A 20,707-nucleotide genomic window follows, 5' to 3' on the forward strand; every position below is an offset into this window, starting at 1 on the left:
AATTAACTTTTTAGTAAATTTTTATTTTTAACATACATAATTATGCACAATAATCATATAAATAATAATATGCTATAAAGCGGGAGGAAAACATAAATATGAGAGTTCCGTCTTCCGTTATTAAGAAGACATCATAAATAAGTGAACATTTAAGATTAATAAGATAATAAAAATAAAGTTAATCCAAATGATTGCGGTATACCACTTTTTTGAGTATTTTCAATTTTTTTTTTTTAAATTGAACTTTCAAAACTACAACTAAATAGAAATGTAATTTGAAGACTATTTAATGTCAATTATTTTTATTTGTCAATCATTTGATTATTAATTATATTATTGATTCACGGATCGCCTGCCCTCAAGTATAAACCACTGTTTGATGCATCGAAAATATTATGGATATTTTATACAGATGTAAAAAAAATCGTGCAGTCTGTCTGAATAATAGATTTATCGCTGTGGCGGGGTTTTCCGAAATCGATTGTAGTGCGTCTATATAATATTAAATATATAGCTATTATACTATTATTATACTATCATTTTAGACTACATTGAGATTTGGCTTTTCGCACGATTTGATTCTTTCCACAAAATTGCACACCGCGTCTTAAACAAAAAATTCTATTGCACACTCGATGGATCGGCGCGGCGCGGACGACGTGAAAAATACACATTCCGTAGATATTGCAATATTATAATATTTTGATCGTTCGATTCATTTATTATTTTTTTCACCAAGATCACTCTGATTTATATTGCATGTGTAGTTAAGCATATACATTACTGCATATAATAACAAAAATTCAAGTGATAGTCTGCTCCGGGCATCCGAACGAAAGGACGTCGCGTGGTTGTTATGTACGTCAAAATCAAAGTTTGTTATTCGCTATACAGTCGAATAAATCTGGCCGTGATCTGTTTCTATAAAAATGTTAATATATTATAATTAAAATAAATTAGAAATTTTCATACTCATAAGTATAGTTCTCTTTAAATCACTTGCGCATCTCAGGATTATGATTATGTTACTATACTCTGCTGGGCTTATCTTCTTTGCCAACATAGTCTTCTTGATTCTCCTTTGCTTCTATTGTAATTAAACTTTAATTAAATTTTATTCACCACATACCACAGACCACGATAAATTATTTAACCAATAAATTGAGGATTTAGTGAATCATATCAAATGTCAATATACTGATCTTTCTTTTAAAAATTAACTGCTTTAGCATGTATTATAATTTTCGTTTGTAATCTTTTGTAGCTGTGATAACTTTTGCTTGTCTATGTTCTTTAAGTTTGTTTTATCTACTTTGAAATTTGTTATAATTGCTAGTCGCATTATACTTTCTTTACAAATAGATTTGTCTGTTCACATTAATTATTAGTTAAATTAAATTTAAAAAAAATTATTCTTAATCCAAGATTAGATTTTTAATCATATACTAGTATAATGTAAGTTAGATATGACTCAATCTAATTCATTCTCACGGTACAATAAAAATATGTTTATTGCTTAATTAAATTATATTTACTTATATAAATCGTATACGTTTTATACAATATTAACCTAACGTATACAAACAACAAAGTTACTATATACTTGAAAAAACAAAGATGTACAAGATATTAATATATATTTACAAATTTGTTGAGTGTCATAGGTAATACACTATAATATAATATACCTAATATAATAGTTAGTATATTATGCCTTTATTTTTGGATCGAGTTTAGTTAAGTTATACTCAACTCGATATCCTTCTCAATTTCATTAAAAAATAATTATTAAAAATCATAGTTCCACATTGTATACTTAAGTATTGGTAGTGGCGTATAATATTATTTATGATAGTTATTTGAAGAGTCGGATAACACTATAAATGATGATATTATATTATACGCGAGGGCCGTTAAATGTATTTCACCTTGTTTAATTGTACATAATGATATATACATGGGTGTATAATATTCAGTCTCTGATCTATTTATATTATTGATCGCCGATGGCGAAAACGGACCTAACGAATGCGCGTTGGCTCCCGGACACTCCAAGGTCCCTATACACATAAAAACGTAAGAACACATAGCAGCAACAGTGCTACTGCTGTACAGGTCGTAAACAGTCATTATTATTATTATTGTTACCATTATTATTATTATTATGCAATGTGTGTCGTTTAATTCTATCGGGGTCGTGCTATGAGTTTCGTGACGATCTTTATTCCGACGGGGTATATAACATGTATCGAGTGCAAAAATTCAATTTCACGTAATGATATACGTATATATGATGTACCTATTAGTGTAATTTTGCTGCCGCCGACAAAGCAATGCCAGTGTCATGCTAATATTGTGAAAAAATAAGAACACAAACTCAATGACAGCTGATATTTATATAAGAGGATATATTTTCATCTTAAAGTTTTATAACTTACTGTCATAGTAAAACTTTCAACTTATAGTGGATTCGACTAACGCAGTTTGTTTTATACATTTGTAAGATAGAGACACACACACGGGTGGCATAACGTTTTCTTAACCTTATTTACTTATGAGTTATGACAGTTATAATTTTCTTACTAATTTATTATCATATCGATATGATAAAATAAAACAATTTAAAGTGTAATAATAATGGTGCTTTGAAGCTTGTAGGGTTCGAATTAACCCCCTTTCACCCTAGATTTGAAACTGGTAACAAAATCCTTAGGTTATTAGTTTTATATTATGAATCCTGATTAGGTGAGGTTGAAGTCTCTCTCACTCACTCATCACGAAGACATAAAGTTCAAACAATTCTACCTAAGTCATGTTAGGTTATAGGAATATATAATATATTTAGTTAGGTACTAAAATAATACATTAATTATAATTGCCTCGGGAAATATTATGATTTTGTTTTTCACCGCAAGATTGTTTTACATTTTAGACTTTTTTACTTTCCTTCGCACGATTAATGAATTTGTTTTGTAATAAATACCATGTTGGTGTGGCAATCTCACGGACAAGTGATTAATGAGTTTAAATTGTTAATTATACGCATACTATGGATATATTATAATAGGTAGTATACAATTATAATGTACAAAATTACATTAGAATTACAGTATATTATGTGCTTACAGGACTTGCTAATCTTGGCTACTGCCGTATTTCTTGAAAAGGGGATCACGCGGAAATTACGTAGGTATAAGAATTTCATCTACCCCGGGGCTACTGTTTAAGGACGAGGCCGCGATAGTCTTTTTGTTTTTCGTTTAATAAAATTTTTGATAAAGTGAATAGAACGAGTGTAATACATTTTTTTTTTATTAAATATTCAGTTGAAGAAATATTCATATATTATATAAAAATAAATAATAAAATAATTTAATAATTAATGCATTACAGTATCTACAAATTGTAAATTATAAAATATATCAATGTATTAATTATAATTAATTCAAGATAGGTATACAACATAATATATCATAAATTATATAATATATAGGTTATTTATATTAGTACTTACATGTTTAGATTATTGTGTCAAAGTTCATTTATATTAAAATAAAACTTTAAATATTTGAAACTTGAGAACTTTGTAAAATCCTAGTAAGTTATAGTGGTACTTACTATTCTAAATATTTTGAACTGCAACTAATTGTATATTATTATTATAACTCGAATCGGTAAAACAAATAAAGTCTGACACGCGTCGTCAAATTTCAAGAGATATTGCCATACTGGTCACCTATCCGGCTTTAATAACCATAATACCACATATAACAACGTAAATTGATACCAATCGATAAGTTTATTTGGTTCGTATCAAATTTCAAAACATCACGTAGAATGATAGTTGACGTTGCGTATTTTCATTTCCTTTTTCTTTTTCATGTAAAGAATGCCACGTTTAGCTTTTATTATAGTAGTGTATTTTTATAAATACGTTACATGATATGGTATCCACAAACACATTGTAATTGTCATCATTTATTCACTCATACGAATACTTACATTGACTATACCTATACATACAATCAGTGTTTATGAATTTCTGTGAAAATGTTTGTTGTGTGTACGTAATTGACGTGGAAGTGGCGATGATGCCACAATGGAGCAAAAAATAGAAGGTCTTCGACACAGCGGTCATAAAAAAAAACGATCGCGTCCCGTTTTATCTCGATATATCTCTCGTTAGATATAATAAAATATTTTACATTTGAGCTCGGATTTGCTTGATTATAATAATAATATTATTATTATGTATAATGTAAATATATGTATAGGTCGCTCACCTATGTAATCCGATACATATTCTCGTCGCAATAATGACAATAACAATATTGTTGATGTCAGTTGAAAGGGTGACAGGGTGATGTGGCAACTGGCAGTATGTATAAGAATACGTCCACTTGTGAAGTCTTTCTTCTTGATTTCTTTAATCATTAGGGCTTAAGCTGGATGCGATCGAGTTTAGATCGCTCTATATTTATCTGAGTGCAATTTTAAAGTACTTTTGGTTTGTTTTTTTATATTCAAGCAGATATGAGCATCAACTAGGGAGCAAAGGGACCTATAATTACCTCACAATTTATTTATAAACGTTTTTAAAGTTTTTATCTATCCGCTAACGCAATGGTATCTTGTTTTTTCTCAAATTCAATAGTAAAATCACTATCGTACATGACACTCTTCTTTCGAAACTAAGATTTTATCATAATACACTCATATACGATGAGACACACCGAATGTTTTTTTGATTTTCCTATAATATAATGTAAACACGACAGTGCATTCCTGACAAGGACGGCGGCGTTAGACGACCGCGAGTGTAACCGGTTTACGCAAGAAAAGCGAAAAAGGAGGAACAAAAAAAAAACTGACACCAGTGCAGAAGAAAAGACTAAGTCCGGTTTATCGTTTCGTACGTTTATATTTAGTTTCCTCTTGGCTGACGCTAAAAATATCACATCCTACGCAAGATCTTGTAGTAATAATAATAATATTAACAAGAATAATAATAATAATAACGACGGCCGAGACTCGCGCGTGCGTATTATGCACACTCAACTTCTTCCTATAACTACGATGACCGGAGCTGTCGACGCTTACACATACACATCTAAATATATACACTCACGGGCGCGCGTGCAGGCATGCGTGTGTAAATGCGACCGCATACCGGGTATACGTGGTATTAACCGCTGACGCACGGGTCATCGTCGAAAACCGCTAACAGACAGCTGCACGTTGTTCAGCCAAGTCTTTAGTATCTCAACACACCAATGCGTTTGTACTATATTATTATTGTATATTTTCAAAACACGCGCTGTTGGCCATTATAATAATATTATAAATATTGTTGTACTTCATTATAATATGTTTATATTATATCATGGCGCCGGATAAGAGGAATCGAAAAGTAGCCATCGTTAATCTCATTTTTTTCATTGAGCGTTCTTTTTATTTGAGAAAATCAACCCCTTTGATTTTTCCCATACGGCATAACTGTTTACACTATACAGTACTTATCGTACTGTGTGTCTGTGTAGTATACGAAAATGGAAATGCATATTTCTGTAGTTGCAGCGTTTAAATTTATTACTCTTTTACTTGGGGGTTTAACCCCCCCCCAGAAGTGAAACATGTAGGCATAATTATTTTATAGAATAATACATTAATAACATTTTATATATATACATAAATGGTAACCCCCCCCCATAACTGAATTCTGCGTAAGTACCTATGCAAAATTTATAAATAATCATATATCCTTCTTTAAATAATTATAATCTGCCGATGATTTAAGTCATATTATGTGTAGTGTGTACCTTAATAATAATACGTTTTCGATAATTCGTTTAATACTTTTAAATATTAGATAACGTTATTTTAATTTATTAATTACTATACGTTGAGCAATCGAGTTTTTGGGTACGTAGAACAATTTGTTGTAATTAATGCGCGCCCCAGTGAACTTTATACACTATAGCATTCAAAAAATGTTTTAATAATAACGGTCATCCGTGATTGCCTTAGGTATACCTATACCTGCAGTATATTATTGTATACCGTATACGCATGTAATATATGTACCACTTAATGTTATTTATATATGCCATTTGATTTAATATTTAATTGCTACATAAATCTAGATCAATTGTTAGTACAATTGTACAACAATATAATATAATTTTGTATATAAATACAGAGGAATTCACTAAACATGCTCACTCCTTTGAAATTTTTTTACCCACATTTTGAAAATAACATTTTTTTATTCAAAGTTAGATGCAAAACTCTGAGACAATTTTTCAGAAGATACAAACTTTAGTTTTTTAAAAGAAGATCCCGGTTTTCTACTGCAGGTTATATAGCAGATAATTGATTTCCAAATGTTGACTTATCAAAATAAAACTTTAAATGATTAGTTTGTGAGTTATTTAACACGGTAGATATATGTAGCTTGATCATTTGAAAATTTTAGTACTTAATATTAATTAAGGAATCAACGTTTATAATTAGCTTAAAAAAAAAGTTTAAGAGTATTTTAAGAGTTATTATATCTTTATATTTATTTATAAAACATTTTAATAACCTAGAAACTATAATAATTAACTTTTTAAAATTAAGTCTATAAATATTTTTAAAATATTATCCGCAAAATATTTTACAGTAAAAAGAAGCGTTCTCATTTTAAAATATTAAATTGTTTTGTATCGTTAAAATACATTTAAGCACTTCTCAAGTAGTAGGTATATAATCATTTCAAAAATTAGAATTAAAATAAATTCAATAATAATAAAGAAAACATGGACCGAAACCTAACCGATGGAAGTGAGGATGTTTGTGAATTACTCTGTACATGTAGTTTATCAATTTTACCATTCTGGGTCAAAAAATATATATATATATTTCTACTTTATGTTGATAAAGGCTCTCCGCATTTTCATTGTCCGTTGCGCAGCAGAGGATTAACGATTTACCCATACACATATCCATATAATATATACCTGCGTGGTTCATTTGTAAACCAATAGTTTTCAAGTTTTAGCAAATCAGAAGATACAAATTGTGTGTACAACGAGGTAGTATAACGGTGACACGCGCCGAGTCTGTATAATATATACTATGTATAGAAATAGGGCATACGAGCGCGCACTGCACACATATTATACGTATATAGAATCAGCTGCAGTGTCTCATTATTACGCGCGTGTTCCAACCATAATACGTAGTCCCATTGTTTCCAATTGCACACATTCCTCGCACGCGGTTCTTTATAGGTCTATACGATTTGACACTAATCTCTGCGCAGCGTATACGAGAGTCAAAGTATAATATATATAGGTACCTACGCTGCTATGGCGGTGGTCGAGGAAAATGCAAAACATCCCATTCGAATTTCAATGGTTATCGATGATATCGCCGCGTGTTTGGATAGTACACTCACGCACGCACGCATACATCTACCCCGCGTTGAAAGATTGACGACGTTCATTCCTACTAAAAAAACGGCATATATATAAGTCCACAGTATATATATTATATAACATAAACATATAAAACTATATATATATAATATATATGCTGCGATGAGGAGCGTATTTATATAAATCGTCACATGTATAAAAGATGCATGGCGTGCTGTAGAAATGTACAGCCGGCCAAAGTGTGTGGTATATAATATACTAGTATTATTTATATATACACGCAAAAAGCGTTCAAAGTATAACAAGTTGCATATAAAATACGCGTGTTAACGAAGAACTTCGGCGCAATTGACCCATTGTGCTATATAGAGATGGTATCACGGTGTAAATATATATATACAAACTACAGAAATCGATGACAAAATATATTGTAGAACCACCATTAATCATCGTATATATACCCTTATATTGCCGATATTATTTATTTTATTAGGACTTATGAATAGGAAAATATTATACTTAAACGTATCGTTATAATAGTCGGTACAAGGGCGTGCTATAGTACCAGCAGATTTATATTTATATATAGCGGTGTAACTTAATGAATGGGGCTTCTGATTCTCAAATATTTTAAGTAAATAACAATAAGCTATATAATTTTAAAAACATACATTAATTTATTAATATAGTATTACGTTTAATACATTTAACTTGGTAACATAAAAATATATTAAAATTATTAAAATATTAGTGCGTATTAAAATTTGTATGTGAGGGTATAATCATATACCTGCAGCAGTCTTCTTTCTTCTATGCCTTATTTTGTTATCTATATATTTTTTCTATAGGACTTCAGCTCCTCCCTCCTTTAGTTTAAAGGCTTGATTACAATTATGCATGTAGGATATAATTATTGTGTAGTGCTAGATTATTATTATAAGCGTATAATATAATAATATACACTTCCATTATATTGTGCGAGCGCGTTAAAGTCTCTAAAACAAAATTTCTTGAAAATCCGTGCAAATGCAGTGATCTATGATAATAATAATATTACATTGTCCAGTGATCAAAGATTTTATTTTAATAGGTACCATATAATAAATATAAAAAATATAAAATATATATAAATATAATAAAGTAGTATATAATATGTTTATAGTTACTACCTTTGGTACCGACAATAATACATAGGTAGGTATCTACCTATATACTAAATAATATATATTCGTAATATGCCCTATCTATTATATTGTTATAAAAACACGGAAATTATTAACACTTTATAGTTTATAATATGACAAATGTCACTGTATATTTTGTAAGTATATCTATACATAGTGTATAGTGTGACATTAGTAAAATGTTATGACATGAACACTATACCTACTTATAAATAATACTCTATAATATAACGGCTATTGTGTAATCACCTTTATGGTGAATACAATGGTCTATCAAATAAAAGAACGTCCGCGACGTCGTGTTACTGTCTCTCCGATAGTATCTACCTATAATAATGTATTACATATTATATGATACATATATTGAGCCCGATTAAGCGATTTTGTAAGAACGTAGATATATATATATATATATTTTGATTTTTCATCCAAAAGAAAAACCATAACAAAAGCTACGATATCTATAGATATACCTATTCAACACTGAGGTATAGTGCGTAGTTTTAATTTACTTATTAAAAAAAATAAATCATTATTTATCAAGCTCATCGCATTATTTTTTCAGTATTTAATACATATTATATACTCAATATATACCTATATTAAATACGTACGTGATGCATTTGTCATTAAATTTATTTTGATGAGTCGATTTTCTGTAAGTTAATTTATTTTCCTACACTTAATGTATTCTCCATTCTTGATTCATATGATGAAAACTCTCTAATTAACTACAATATTCTAAACTAAACAATTATACCTATGTATTTTTCATGTGCATTTTAATAATGTATAGGTAAATAAATTGAATGTTATTCAATGAACGATTTTCTCAATAGCTGCAATTAGCAACATGCCGATAAATATATTTCAACAAATCGACCGAGTTAAAAAGTGACCACAGGCTGCAACGCAGTTCCCATTTATATAATAAGTGATAGTATATAAAATCACTTACAATAGTATAATATTCGCATTATATACTTATATGTATTATAAATTTATTAAGTTATTTACAAACGTAATCGTAAATTTTAACCTACTGAAATGTTTTCTATATACTCGTATTATAATACCTACGGTGGCGGCAGTATATATGCTCAGAACGATAATAAACACAATATATAGGTACATATTATTATAATATGCCGCTATACTACCCATCCGTGTGAATCAAATTATTCGTAAACACACAATATAATAACAACAACTTAAATACATTATATGAATATGGGGGTATATCAGTATAATACGACGCTAAGTTTTTGTAGTATATTATATATATTTAGGTAGTAGCCAGTATTTGGGCATGTAACTATTCTTTATTATTATTGAACACGAGAAATCCATCAAAAACGACGATACGAACCGGACGTTGGCACTGTCAAAATCCGGTTTACCGGGTTTGATTTTCCGAACGTCGAAACGCTGCGCGACCTTCACGGTCGTTATTATGCGTTACCTATATATTATATACAAACATACATACATACAAGTATATTATATGTAATGTCTATGCGTTTGCACTGGTATTACAATATATTATTATAACGTTCTCGTCGTCGTGTACTCCATACGCGCACGCAAATTACACAACCGCGATAAACACTTTCCAACTACTTCGTGATCATATTTCCCCAGAATCACGCGCCCACTAGACTCTGCAACCAGCAGTATTTATTTTTATATTTATTCATTTATTGGTACCGTTGTTATCGGTATACTATTATCATTATTATTATTTTTTCAATCTCCCGGCACATACGTTTCACAGTTATCCGTTTATATATGGATATGCAAATGTATATTATATAGATACCTAAATGTAAAAAACGACCGCAATAATCTACTTAACAGCATTTTACCTATATGGATACAATTCTATGTTGTGTTTGTGCGTTTTGCGGTTTTTCTTCTTGACTTATATATACATAATATAGTATAACACAATAAAAACACATTCGTATGTGATATATGAATTCAATTTTTCCACTCGTATATAATATAACGGTTTCGGTCGGACTTGCCATTACAATATATCAATATATCATACGCGTATATAGGCATAACAATTGTCTACTCACAAATCGTATTTGTACCTACCCACTTGTACTTACTTACCTACCACCTACCTACCCGTAACACTTATACACAGTAATTTTTTTTTTTAATTTTACCTGCATATTTAATGTATAATAATGTGTACTGGTGCGTGTTTGTCCCCGTCAGTTTAACGTTTTTCCTATCAACATAATATATATAATTTTAATTTTTAAAGACTATAGAAAAATTGAGAAAATCATAATTTTATTATTAGGGCGAAAAACTAAAAACAAATATTGTTTTCGTTTTTTTTTTAAATTATATGGTATTAATATTATATTTCTTATAAAAAATAATTTAGTGTAATATACTTGGGCGGATTAAATTTCGTGTAAGAAAAAATAAATATACATTTGACATGATTCCACAGCAGCTACCGAACAGGTAGTGTTTTAAAATTTAAATTTATAAATCTATAATATTAATAATATATTAATATAATTTATATTATAATACATATGGAATATAGGTATTATGCTTCAATAAATCATTTGATGATAGCAATAATTTTACAGATCATACTCTACGTTTGAAATATTATGCATGGTAGATATATTATAATATATTTAGAACTCATACTAGTCATACTTAGTTGATGGTGCGTGTTTTCTCATATTATGCGTGAGACTTTAAACTGTGTACAATTCAACCGAATAGTACTTTTTTTTGTTTTTGTTAAAAATTGCAGTAATAACGTAGTAGGTCGTAAGTATGTAATGTATTATCTATAGTGCCAGTTATTATAGCTGCATTGTATTCGTGTTACATACTCATACAGCCGACAGTCACACGAGTATGTATTGTTTTAATCACTTATCCAGTTGAAACTTTCGTGTAGATGATATGATTATTATGTTGCTACAAACGTGATGGTTGAATACCTAATTGATGAAAAATAAAAAAATTCATTTTTTCCACGCACGAGTCGTGCAGATTATCTATATACATACGCGTATACTAGGCATAGACGACGGGGTCAAAAGCACGGATCATTATAAACGAAGCACAGACGAATGTTGTGAATTTGGTTTTGAAATTCTAGAGTAAAAAGAGCGACATGAAAATCTTGTAGTATCCGTCACTACAAATGAATAAATGATACAATAATATTTTATATTTGATTTTCACGTAGCTTAAAAATAACTTTTACTCTTAGCCAACTAAAAGATTTTATTTTCCAAAAAATATTTATTCTCTTGCATTAATCTTATAAATACGTGTGTATTGAAAATTATTGATTAATTCATTATAATATCTAACACATTCTATTAGTATTTTATTATTTCGAGGAGAGGGTAGGGAGATCTAAGTGGGCAGTTTATGGGTTTATTTGGCCAATTTTGTAAAGGCGAAATAAAACAAAAGTTTTATAGTTTTTAATTATTTTTTGGAAATCAGCTTATTAATTTTATTATAGAAATTTTTTTGGTATTTGAACATTCCGTAGCAATTATAGGAACGTAGTATTTTAATTTCCGTTCATAATATTTTCGAGTATAAATATTGTTGTTATAATATTGTTAATGGTATACATTCGTGTTTCTTTGTTTACATGAGCATTGAATTTCAACATTTTATTTTTACACTATCTATCTAGTGATTAATTTTGTACACTCTCGTATTTTCGCATATTTCTTTAAGTATTTTGTTAGGTAGTTACGCAGTGTTTTTTTTAATATAATATGATATATTATATGAAAAAAAGTCAAAATCTTACAGCACCCAACTCAAATTTTAAAAGATGACTGTAAAAAAAAATAATTTTGTATAAGAACGAACACTCTGTATGGTGTTTTATACACACAAGGTGACTGCAGTAGGTATATAATAATATATATTGTGTGCAGACTAGCTATGTGACTGCGGCGTTTATATTATTAGTGTAATATATCGTTCATTTGCACGTCGTATGCTTATATTACGCGCGCTTGTGTGTTTGTGTATCCATACGTATAATATGTATGGCGTCGTTTTAAATAACACTATATATTATTTCATACACTCGCGGGGTTAGGTAAAGCGTATGTTTATTTCTTAAGTATTGTATAAGTATTTGAGCGCAAAAAAAAAATGTGCGAAGAATCAAAGATTTATGCGACTATTGATCGTTTATATTATTTTCTTCTCATTATGTCTGCCGCAACAGTATAATACGAGTAAATATAATATACTATTTATATTATACATAAGCACGCGTCGTGTCATTCGCGTCATAAATCTGTTATCAAATAGTAAATCGATTTTAGAAAACGTGTTACAGTTTAATTTAATAACTGACAACTTTGAAATATTAATAATAATATAAAATATTTATTTATTTAATTTGGAAAATAGCATTTACTATTTGAAAATTACTTATAATATATTCAATAAATATACTTTGATAGAAGTAGACTATTTAGTCAATTATACTAAAAACAAATATATTATATTTATCTGTCTGAAATTTGCCATTTATTTTTTAGTAAGTTTTATATAGTTAACAGTGTTATCCACATAATTTTTGGTATGTCGAAGTTATGTTGTTATAATATATTTGTTATAAACACTAAATATAATATTATGGTGTATGGTATGTAAATATTGTTTATTATTATTACAGTACGTCGAGTCTGGTCATCTTTATTCTCATAGTATTTTGTCGTAATAATATTATTATTGTATTTGTTTTACATAATAAGCGATAATATTGCAGTATACACTCATACCTATTATACAATTATTGTTACTCAAACTTGTTTTTTCAAAACAATAAACCAATCGAGAATATATATATATATATATAATATATATTTATGTATATGAAATATACATATTATAATAATATAATATATTATATAGTAAAATTATGTATTATTTCATATTATAATTTTAGATTCTGAACAAAACGATGAATGTATTAATTTTATAAACCTGATTTTTTATTCTTCGTCGTTCTGGACATTTCGCTATAGGATTTAGTATAAATTGCTTATATGTGACATTATAATATGCGATAGTCGTGCGTTTGATTGTATATATGTGAGCTGACTGAAAACAAATGGAGTTATGCAAGTTCAAAGAGTATTATCGTTTTTATATGTGATGCGATTACATCGTACATATATAAAATAGTGTACTAAGTATAAAAAAACGTTTACACAAATATTATCGTCTGAGATTTGATATTCTAACATGTACAAAAATACTAGTTTGTTTTATTTTTAAACTCGGTAATATTATTATCATATGAAAATATTCATTCTCAGTCATATGATATTATTACTATCATTCATAACGTGGTGTAATTTACTTTTCTGTATTATCTGCAAACATTAGGACTAATCAAAATTCAAAAGGGCCAGATAATACGTATTATTATAAATAAACCATTTTAAATACAGCAGGGGTCTGACGGATCTGACAAACCTCAACGATCGCATTAGTTTGTTTAGTTTTTATTAAGCAGATTTTTCAGCATTGCTTCTAGAATATTGACCGATTCTGCGGTATGACCTGATCGACAATCTAAATGACGAGGACATGATAATATTAATATACAGTATTTAAACGATGATTTTGAAACCATAGAAAATGTTCAATATAATATAAATATCGTATTCATTTTATTGGATTTAGACTTGCATGTCATATAGTCGAAGGTCGGCGGCTCGCGGAAAAAAAATCGAATATTTATGCTCTCTTGTAAAATATATCATCGTGCAGTCTGTTAATTTATATTATACATTAGCATAATTATGCTGCGCGCGGCGTGTTTGTTTTTTTTTTTGTTTTAAATTGTCGTTTGGACGTATCATTATTCGTTAAAAGTGTGTGGTTTATGGGATTGTTGACAAAATCGTTGCTTTATACTTTTTAAGATGAGGATTCTACACAATTAAATTCTAAACATAATTTACGACTAGGCGATTAACAATAATGCTCACAACAGCTTTTTGTATATATGTACACACATATACACGTGCGTACGTATGTATATAGACACAGTACATATTATATAGGTAGTACATATTATTATAGGCACTAAACGAATCACAATTTAATGCATATATTTATCGACCGAGCCAAATTCTTTAGTCTTGACTCTTGAGTGTACGGAGTGCCGCCTGTACACTGTATATTTTGTATTTATTCGAACTGTTGCATAATATGTAATCAACAATACTCAACATCGACAATGTATCATAATGCAAAATACTAATAATAAATTCAGGAATGTTTAGTGTTTATTTATTTATTCATTTTGTTTTTAATCAGTCAGTTTATTTCATGTAATTATTTTGAACGTGCGTACAACGTGTGTATTCAAAATGGGTATTTAAATATTCTATAAGTATGTATATTATTTTTCTTTTTTTGCAAAATTATTTTTCTATATAGAAATATTTACAACATATTAATAGTCTCTACGAAGATAACGACTTCGTTTATAATTTGAATAATGTTACTGAGAGCCTTGCGTTTAATCCAATAGCAGTTAGAAGAAAAACAAACCTAAATAAGACAACCCTATATATTTTATAGCAATTTTGATTATACCCTAACCTAAAAGTATAGTTGGTTTTTTCTTCATATGGTATTTTAATTTATTTTTTTTCGACTTGAGTAAAAACACAAATACATACTATCGTAGTTAAATATTATAATATACACATTACACAGTTATACATAGTAGTATATTACTGTTAATTTTTCTCAGTAAAGTAATTAATATTTATATTTAATATTAATTAACAATTACTATAATAGACTATGAGCCACTGATGTAAATTTATAACATTTGCAAATGTACCTATATTGTATAATGTTAATATTGATAATTTTTTACAGTTTACTTGTAACTATAGAAAATAATATTTCTTTGATAATAATATGATTGGATTGTTGTGAAACCGATATCGAACAAAATTCTGTTAGTTACTTGTTGTTACCGAAATTCCACGCTATCCGCATAATAATTATTTTATAACTCGTTCAAACAAGTGTCGGATGGAAAAAGCAATTTATTGTTAAATTTCGACCGTGAGAACGCAATAATAATAATGATCATATAATAATATATATAAATATATACTACACTTACAAACGATAGGGAAATCGGTAATGTTTGTGAAATACTAGTGAACAGTTTGAGTATTTTTTTTTTTAAATAACGGTAACTCAACTATCATTTCCGCTTTTCATATGCATTGCCATCGAATATAATAAGAAATAAAAATGTTATATTTTAATTGAAATATTATAAGTTTACTTAATTTTAATTAATTATAGACAATAATTTATTTATAATTATATAATAATATAACTATATATAATTTATAAATTGACACTACCATCACGATGAATTTTCTAATTCCTTATTAATTGAAAAAAAAATTATAAATTTTTATGTTGTTTTTGTGAGTGATAACCTATGGATATTTTTATCGTAACTATTTACCTTATACTGTCTAGTCGTGCGTGCCCACAACGTATTTTGTAATATAATCTCACTATATAAAAACAAATCGTATCATTTTAATTTTTTTCTCTCACAAAAAGTCCGGCGTTCAGAGTAGACAACTAAACTCGCGCTTGTGTGACAACAAATGCGAAAAAAAATTACAAGCCACGTATAGAGATACCTATGGAATAATAATATTATTATTATTACTATTATCGTAATACGTGAACGTAGCTATTTATTTTAGAGATTGTCGTCTGTATTGGGGGTGGGGTGGCAGTGGCGACGAAACCAGTCAGTGGCAATGGTGGTGGTGGGCACGTCGCCGCCGCCGTAGCAGCAGCTGATGGCGCTACGTAGGAAAGTTGTGTAAGAGTGTATTACACTGGCCGCCGCCGCCGATCAGAATAATTCAGAAGTGGTGGTCGTGCCATCCCGTTCAGTCGCGTTCGCAACTCTCTCCGGTCGTCGTCGCCGCCGCCGCCGCCGAACGCCGCCGTAGCCGCCGTATCCGCCGCTTGCGTTATTTTACCCACGTGTGTTTTGTTTTTCGTATAATAATATTAAAGTTATTGTAATCGAGTAAAAGTATTATTTTCATCGTTTGTTTTAAATAATATTGCTAAAATACTGCGTCTTGTTTCGCCGCGCGTTTTAATTTTTTTTTCAAGTTCGTTTTATTAGTAAAATTTTTTGAGGCGAAAAATCGTTCTAAAGAGCCTACTTGGGATTCTGCTATATATAAATAGCGCACAGTCAAACGGATTTCATAACGTTTACAATCCAATCGGTGAGTCTATTAGGAAAATAACTTATCATATATATTATTATTATAAGTCGTAAGCGTGATTGGGGTGAAGGAATGATGTGCCCCCTCGATGAGGTTTTTGGTTGCACGATTGAAAATTGATATACAACTATACTAAAGAGTCCTTTACATTTTTATATCAGTATTCTTGTCTTAAAATATTACGCAGTTCTTTGCTGTACTTTACTGAATGGGCATTTTTTCATCTAGGAAAGCGAATTTTTTTTTAACAATATTTCATTTAAAAACTCGAAATACTTTACTATATCTTTATGAAATATGTAAATAGGTATTATATTAAATTATGTATAATTGATTTCTATCTAAAGAAATTCACAGGGGTTTATCAAACACTTAAATGTCTTATTATACCAAGGGTTGCAAATTATTAATTCTTTACTGTGGGAACTATAATTTTTTAACGGATTTCTAATTTATTTTTCATCTATAAAAGATAATGTGATAACTGTTTTTTTTTTATTAAAATAACATTGTACACTTGCGATTAAAAGGTTCTTAAATTTAATACATAAATCTTCAGACGATGAATGGTTTGTGGTTTAGTTCTATATAATACAAAGATAAAAAAAAAAATACTAACATTTTTCTAGTAATATTACATAAAATTAGATTAAATAATATAATTTAGTAACTTTTCATACTTATTTTAATATAAAATGAAAAAAAATAATAGTAATGTATTAAATAAATCAATATTATTAAATTGTTATCGGATTAGGCATATTTGGTGAGATTAACTGTTTAAATGTTTTCAACGTAAAATAATATTTATGATGCAATTAATATGGCACAGTGTAATTTATGAGTTAACGTTTTACACTTTTATGTTATTACTTATAGAAAACCAGTGGTTTTATTTTTTCGATTACTCGCGTACAGTGAACGTAACTGCAGTGTTACTGTACCTACTGTTGTCGAGTATAACTTAATCAACGCTTCAAGGCTCGTATTTTTACTTTTATTGACCATACAATGTGTATAAACCTATTTATATATATATATATATATAATATAAAAATAATACAACGATAGCCACACCACAGTTAGTTTTACACAACAACTACGTAGTTATGTGTGGCTTTCCAAAAACACAAAAACAAACTAATAAATAAAAAAATAAATATAGTCTCACCATATACGAAATATTTTCATTTTAACATTTTTCGTTAGATTTTATTATTTTATTATTTTCCGTACAACGCCGCGCGCCTTGAGTTGAACTCAAACCCGTATCTACATTGCCGGGAATTTATTTTATCAAAGTCTAAGCACAATGATCTCCCGTAGTGTATGTCTCGGCATGCGTTTTGTCTCTCGATCAAAACATTTCGCATACTATTAAACAGTCAATTCGATTATAACAAAACAGCGTTTAAAACGCAATTAAGGCGAACCTAATCGTTTTTTTACACACAATCATCTAAATATTATATCGCGACACCCGTCCAACGATCCGAGTTCAATTGTATTCTAGGCCAAATGCACACGCTTGCAGTGTACCGTTCAAATATTATGTAGATACACTATGTACAGTCGATGTTGTCTGCCAAACTGAATTTTTTGAAAATAAATTAAAACAACAATGATTTGTCCGAATATTGTTTGTACACACCTGTTGTTAATATCATAGAATCGAAGTGTTTTGACAAGTGGCATAAAACCACTAAATAATAAAGGGCAAGTAAAACGTGTTCTTGAATGTCGTAATAAATTATATGTATACAAATATTTTTATGAACACTAATTTTCACTATTATCGTTTCTAAAAGTTAATTTATCGTTACATTTTTTTAAGCCTAAAAATTGTACATCTGAATGTAATTTTACAAGGTTACAATATTATGGATTCTTTAAAAATTAATTATTATTATTTCAAGATTATAAATATACATAAATATATTTAATTTATTTTAACTATTAAATTTATAAAATGCTATACTAAATATTTTTTTAGACCTGAAAGAGATATAATATAAATATATAATATTCACATATTTAAAGGTATGGGCAAACGTAATTGGTAATATTGACTATATTCACGAAACAATTTTGTTTTAAACCATATTTGCGTAATTATTTGTATATTTGAGTCGCGATAATATCATCATACCTAATATGAATTAATTTTGAATACTACAGTCTAGTATTATTTAAGAATCACAACCAATAATCAAAATTCTTAATGTAATACTCGCACGAAGCTTTAATTGATGATAAGAGTTTACAATGTTTTGCTGCATTTATGATTACACCTATTTTTTTAAATGAATTATTCAATCAACTACGTAACTCGCATCAAGGTAACCGAAAACACTGAGATGGACACGCTGGTTGCGACTGGCCGATTATTGAGTTAATTTCAAGTACAACGTCAAGTGATCGACATTGATTATTACTATTATTACTTACTGCCAAGATTGGTTGTGCATAGTTCAATGGTGCGTACGTATATATAAAGTAATTGGCTAAACATAATTACATAGAAAATAATGGCAATGAGGTTGGTTGGATTTAAATTGTTCTTATGGTTTTTGACGTATAAAAAAAAGTCACTAAATAATTGTCTATAATGTCATGCCCCCTTCACCGTATTAAAAGTGCCATCGTTTTCGATAATAATATCAAACGACGATATTCGTGTGCAGTCAGTTAAGTGACTAGACGTCCTTCGGCCTTCACATTTAGTATCTGCTCGTCGAACGTAGTGGTATATCGCCTATTAGTACTCATAATATTTAATAGTGATAGGTTATAGGTATACAATAAATGAATTCCGATAGATTTTGTCGATCTGGGAGGCAACGTATTGGAGCAAGAAACACTAAATTATTATTTTGGCGTTGGTTGTTACCATGGCGCACAGTATAATAATATAATTATGTAGAGAACAGTAGTCATTCGAATCGTTTACGAACACGATTTAATATACGCGTTAATTTATAGAAAGCAGCTATACCGCTGTAAAGTCATGGACTGTATCGCACATATACCACATATACCTAATTTATACACTTTATAATATACGTTTTGGTTTTAAAATTCTCAGATCGTCTAGCACGGTGTAGATACACACACACACATTAAAATATTATATCCAACTTATAGCGGAGAGAGACCTCTGACGCGCAGCAGTATCATGGTGACATTGTATTACGGTAAACTTTCCGGTTCGATATTATTCTGATCACAGTCACTTCTTGGGTCCCAAATCACGTACTTATACGTATACTTATTGCTAGGCGTATCCATATAGTATAGGTATGTTCACCATACACACGACGATGCTCGGCGACGGTACGTGAGTCGTGAACGCGACATGTCCTCCGTTCCCACACTTGCGTACAAAACCCCGAAAACAATCGACGTGTATAATAATATAATGTGCATTTATATATTTACAGATAAAATATAATATATCTACGCAAAGTAATATTGTATAGCGTACCGTATCGCGCACGAATACGATTAATTATTATTCAGAGCAGTGGTTGATATAACTTCGTCTGGTGCGGCGTATGGTGTATTATTGTTGTATGTACCTACCTATATAATATTCTTTGCTTGCGCTGTGCAAAATCAATTAAATTTTATTTTCGACAATATCGCTTATACAAAATTACTTAAGTTAAAACTCCAAGTTAAGTTAGTTTTCTAATTGACTTAAGAACTTATTTAGTTTAATCGAATGTTGAAATAACTTAGCTTTTTCTAGCTAATCAAAAATAAT

At 29.2% G+C, this 20,707-nt stretch overlaps 1 protein-coding gene across 3 annotated transcripts in view; it reads left to right on the top strand.

Annotated features, from left to right (window-relative positions):
- Positions 1 to 20,707, top strand: part of LOC114124925 (uncharacterized) — a 140,076-nt gene that overhangs the window by 38,737 nt on the left and 80,632 nt on the right. The window contains exon 1 of one of the 3 annotated variants that reach the window (XM_050202188.1): positions 16,564 to 16,941. The exons of the other annotated variants lie outside the window; for them this stretch is intronic. The gene's annotated coding sequence lies outside the window, so the exon portion shown is untranslated. Of the gene's footprint in view, positions 1 to 16,563; positions 16,942 to 20,707 lie in introns of those variants that run through there. 3 annotated transcript variants of the gene reach the window in all.

Source organism: Aphis gossypii, chromosome 2 (genome assembly GCF_020184175.1).
Source record: "Aphis gossypii isolate Hap1 chromosome 2, ASM2018417v2, whole genome shotgun sequence".
Classification (NCBI taxonomy): Eukaryota; Metazoa; Arthropoda; class Insecta; order Hemiptera; family Aphididae; genus Aphis; species Aphis gossypii.